Source organism: Sturnira hondurensis, unplaced genomic scaffold (assembly GCF_014824575.4).
Source record: "Sturnira hondurensis isolate 20B ecotype Veracruz unplaced genomic scaffold, ASM1482457v3 Scaffold0004136, whole genome shotgun sequence".
Taxonomy (NCBI): domain Eukaryota; kingdom Metazoa; phylum Chordata; class Mammalia; order Chiroptera; family Phyllostomidae; genus Sturnira; species Sturnira hondurensis.
Genome location: NW_028076767.1, coordinates 31,575,656 through 31,581,386, shown reverse-complemented (window position 1 = coordinate 31,581,386; position 5,731 = coordinate 31,575,656).

Genomic DNA, 5,731 nt, shown 5'->3' with positions numbered 1-5,731 from the left:
TAGTAGGAGGGAAGTCGTGGGGGCAACAACATGTACTGCAAGCTCAGGGTCAAGTGGCTAATTCCTGTTGCCACGGCAGGTCCCTGAGAGTTTCTTAGGCTGTGTGAGTGTAGGACCTTGGACAAATTATGTTGTTTCTTTTATTCGAGGTTTTCTCATGTATAAAATGGAGCAGCCCGGTAAGCCCCTATTTTATAGATGTTAAAAGCCTGAGAGAACATTTTATTTTCCATTTTTCCTCTTATTTGTATAAAAATAAATACTCCAATAAGCCCATGGAACCACCAAAGGCAATTTCTGTGCAGCTGCGTGGACAGGGAGAGCAATATGTTTTCTCCCAAGAGGGACCGAGAACACAAGAAATGAAGACGTTGGCTCAACACTGTGTGGCAAGCCTCTCGCCTGTCTCCTGCGGCTCCCAAATCTTTGGTCAAATTGACAACACAAAATGCTTTGTAAGTGGCTCCCAAATCTTTGGTCAAATTGACAACACAAAATGCTTTGTGAGTGGCTCCCAAATCTTTGGTCAAATTGACAACACAAAATGCTCTGTGAGTGGACGCATGCATGAGTGGAGAGGCTGAGTAGGTAGGGGCTGAAACACAGACAATCCTGCAGGGGGCGCAGTTTAGAAGCCCCTTTGCAGAAATCAGAAGGGAGGACTTTGTAGCAGTGAAACTGGGGTCTGAGCAAAGCTCTTGATCTGCAAGACTGGGGCCCAGCAAAGGGGCCGTTACACATGACGTCTGAGAGGTTCAGCAGGATGGTGCTGGAGAGTCTCGGGTGAAGCACCTGATCATAGGAGAGGCTCTATAACAGTAGCTACTATTTAAGTTGTGGTTACAATTAGTTCTCTTGTTACTTTCCCCTGACTCTCAGGGGTTGGGGGCCTGTGGGCCTGAGCCAGCCCACTATCACGGGGATCTTGCTGCTCCACTAGGAAATGCAGTTTGTACGGCAGGAGTTGAAATGGATTGACCGGGATGAGTATCCGGTTGGTTAGAGTGTCGTCTTGATATGTCAAGGTTGCAGAGTTGATCTCCAGTCAAGGCCCATGCAAGAATAAACCAACGAATGTACAAATAAGTGGCACCACAAATTGATATTTCTCTCTCAAATCAATACATTTAAATAAAATTATGGAGCCTCATTAGCAATAAAAATATGCAAAACTATACTATTAAAACCACAAAATAGCATTTTGTCTATTCGAAAAAAGATTTTGTTTTAAAGTGTTAAGAACTGGTATGCACCTGGGTGGGGGAGAGTCAACAATCTTAGATCATGTAGGTGGGAGCATAAATTGTTACAATTTTTCCTGAAGACAGTTTGACAAGAAAGCCTCAAGGGGATTAAAAATATGCATGTCCTGTGACTTAGCAATTCCACGACTAGAAATAATGCATAGTAGATGCTCGCAAAGATTCAGTTATAAGGCATACTGTGCTGATTATTACAGTGAGAAATTGAAGATAGCTAATCATTCAGCAACCTGGACTTAAGTAAATAATGGTATATCCATTCATAGGGCTCCAAAGCAGTCATCCTGACTGATGCGGGAAGCGAGTTCATTGACATGGATATAGAGTTAATCAGGAAAAAGCAGGGAACGAAACCCCACGTGTGGTACGATCTCAGTAGGGAATGTGAGCTTTTCATCTCCCCAGGCTGTCTTTGGGCAGACCGTGAGGTTCAACGGCCCCCTGGGCTATGGCTCCAGCTGGACTGATGAGGTCCATCCCCGGTATGATGACAGCCCTCTCCGGAGAGAAGCAACTCTCTTTCTACAGGTCTAAAGCCTGGGAACCGTGACCGCCCAGAGCTGTAGTGTCCCTCTTTGCCGTCACATGGGAGGGCTGGCCTGAGGTAAGACGAACAAGGGAAAGTAGAACCAACAGGTGGAGCAAGACAGATCCTGACGACGCCCATCGAGCCCCTGGATGCACCTGCTCCTGAAGTCGAACCCCAGAGATTTTCAACTCCGTGCACCAGTACATTTCTTTTACGCTTACATGAGAGACCTGGCTAAAACTAATCCATTTTTATAACTATCAATAACAAAAATATCCCTACATGTAGACACCAAGAGGTTGACCGTGATTCTTCTCTTGGTGAGCAGGCTGTGGTGTGGCTTGTCATCTCCTTTTTGTTAGAACACTGTGGTGGGTTTTGGGTTTTAATCCTCACCAGAGGACACTTTTTCATTGCGCTTAGAGGGAGAGAGGAAGGGGGAGAGAGAAACGTCAACTGGTTGTCCCCCATACACTTCAGAGCTAGGGATCATATGCTCTTGGATGGGGGCCAATGGGGGGTCGAACCCACAACCTAGGTATGTGCCCAGACTGGGAATCGAACCCACAGCCTTTCAGTTATGGGACAGTGTTCCACCCAACTGAGCCACACTGGCCAGGGCCACTGTGGTAGTTTTAAAATATGTCCATGAATTCTCCAATCCTTCTGCCAGCAGCAGATGGGGTCAGTGTCCTCTCCCAGTGAATGTGGAGTAGCCTCAGTGACCCGATCATGGCTGAAAGCGTGCGGGAGGGGAGCCAACTTGCTCAAAATTGTATAGACAGCGAGTGACAGCAGGACCAGATTTGAGTTCAAGCCTTTCCCTGCCAACGCCTTTCAAGTTAGATCATCCACCTGATTCACTCGTTAGGAATCTTTTCTTTGCCTTGAGTGAAGAGGATGGACTCTGACCCATGAACACTTCACAATACTTCTTATATATAAAATACCTGGCATTTAACGGTAGTCAGTGATCAAAGCAGCGATTTCCCCTGGTCATTAAGGCTGGCCAAGGGGGCCATCAGACTTAAAAAGGAATGGGTTCCAAAGCTCCTGGGGTACATCTGTGACCCTCTAGACCTGGGTTTATATTCCGAGTTCAAGGCCTGACTCTACCAGTAGAGGTGTGACCTTGGGCAAGTCACAACCTCTTTGTGCCACACTTGTTTCCATCTTAAAATTGGGGGAGGGGATACCAGTGTCCTGTTCATAGGGTCACTGTGAGCATTACGTGTGTTAATACCTATAAGTGCTTTTCGAACGTGGCATGTACTAAACCCTGAAAAAGTATGAGTGTTGATGATTATGATGGTGCTGCTGTTTGGGTGTTTACTCTGCACCAAGCTTTACATTCATTCTTATTGCAGACTCACACAGGGGACAAATGGGGCTCTGAGGCTAAAGACCTTGCCAAGGTCATGCAGCAAATACACGGTGAACTGGAATTTGCATCTTTATTCTATTTCAAAGTCTAAATCCTTAATCACCCCCATCCTTCTTCCTGTCAGTCAGCAGCCCTACCAGACTTTGCATAACATGGGGGCAAAAAGGATGTCTTACTGATTTCCATAGCACCCCCGACCCCACTCCCACTCCCCAGCGCCTGCTCCAGAGCCGGCACCAGGAAATCTTTGCTGAATGAATCGTTGATCTCTCCGCCCACTCCTGGCACTTCCGCCCTCTCAATGGCCTCCTTCTCTACTTCCTTGTACCAGCTCTTATTGAACACAAAAGGAGGAATGATGAAAAAAAGTTCTTTCTCCCCAAGGATACAATTAATCAGAATGCTTGCGCACATACCTCTGTCTGTATAAGTACATATATTTGTATCTACTTAAATAGCAGCACTCACAAAGGTGGCTGGCTCAGAGACTTGGCTGAATGGGAAACTGACAGCGTGATTCATGGCTCAGGTCAAATTTAACTCTAACCTATTTGTACGAGAGAAATTTACTTCAGGGGCCCTTTCTGCTGCGTGATTGCCATGGGCCCACCTTCTTTCTGGGGAGAGGATATTTCCACGTCATCCCGCCCCACGATCTCTTGCTGCTGTATAGCACAAGTCAGATCTGGAGTCTCTTGGCTACTTTCCCAGGAGTGTAGGCCCAGGTAAGATCCAACCAGGCAGTCATTGTTGGCAAAGGAAGAGCAGTAATCACGTACCAGCAGGAGGCACCGTGCCAGGAAACCTAAGGATATGAGATGTAGACTCCCCTGGGAAAAGTGATCTAGAGAAAGCCATCCATCCATCCATCCATCCATCCATCCATCCATTCATTCACTTAACCATTGAATACATCTGTCCCTCTCTTATGTACACCCATCCATCACATTCATTTATCTATCCCTTCAGGCACAAAATATGTACTGAGCATCTCCTTGCTGTCAGACCCTATAATGAACACTGGGGCAATAGTGAACAAGTCACATATTTTGCCTTCATGGAACCTACGTTCTAGCATGAGGTCAGGTGATAGACAGACCATCATGCCAATAACTTTTCAGTAATAGGCTCCCAAGGAGTGTTATAGAAAAGAAATAGGTAGTAGTAAGAGGTTCTGTACCTGGAGGACTTGAGCTAGTCTTGGAGTCGGGGAAACTTCTGAGAATTGTTGGATGAGAAAGAGCCATCTATTCATTTGGGAGTGTGTCTTTATGAGTAGAAGGACAGCTCTGAGGTTGAGATGCCTGTTGTGTCTTCTCGCAGAGCCAGGAGCAAGGTGGCTGGAGCCCAGTAAGGAGGAGAGAGCGACAGACAGGCTGGGGGAGGCATTGGGAAGCCAGGTCACCCAGGGCTTTGGAAGCTATGAAGGGGATTTGATGTCTGATTTTGCTGTGGTTCCATTTTCCATTTGAAGACATTTCATTTGAAGAGTTTGGGAGTTTCATAGCTTTGTTAGCAGAAAGATGTCAAACCATGATGGAAAACACAGAGCTAAACTGAACCCTTGGCTCTACTGTACTAAAGATAGGTGGGCAAGTTATTTAACTTCTCCGAATCAGATTTTTCACATATATAATAATGATAATCCTGCTTTTCTTTCTTACTTTGTTTAATAATGAGAGAGCACCTACTTTGTATCAGGTGTTTTTCTGGACCCTGGTGATATTCCAATGACCCAACAGACTAAACTCACTGAATTGTTGTAAGGATTACATGAAATAATGCACATAAAACATTTGGTACCATGGTCGGCCCATTGCATACACTTATGAGATGGTGGCAGTTTTGATGATTATTTTAAATGTTAATCAAGGAACACTTTCCTAATGTTGCTCCATATACTGGGAGCTCCAAAGAAGTAGCAGGCAGCACCTTCTCCTTCAGCCGCATGTCCCCACTCACCTGTTCTCCCAATGCAGAACTCTGACAGGCAGCCTTCACTCCTCTCTTCCTCATACCTTACAGCCAGTCAGCCACCCAGTCCTGCCCTTCCCATCTTCTAAATACCTCAAGTGTGTCTGCTCATTTCCAGTCCCCTTTTACTCACCTAATTCAGGGCTCTCGACCCCATACCTGTCTGACAGACACTGTTAATTATTTACCCCCAAAATACATTCCCTCCTTTTTCAAAGCTAAATGCATCATGTTTGTGCCTGTAATGTGCATCATCTCAGGTGTGCACTAACTTTCTCAGCATCCTTTGCACTTAAGAGTGACAGGTTTGACCAAGGACATGGAAGCAAAAGTCTCCTGGAAGTAAAAGGAATAGATGGAGAGACCTGTTTTAAATTTTTCTTTCTTTGAGTGTGGATGTAATGTCTGGAGCTGTGGCAGCCATTTTGGAACCATGAAGGTGAAAGCTAATATGATGGAATAGAAAGACCAAAAAAAAAGTCTGAATCCTTCATGAAAGAGCTGACAGCACCAGTATATGTTACCATATTTCAGGTTTTCTGTTACTTAGACATGAATGGGTTTCTAAGTGGCCCATCTGTT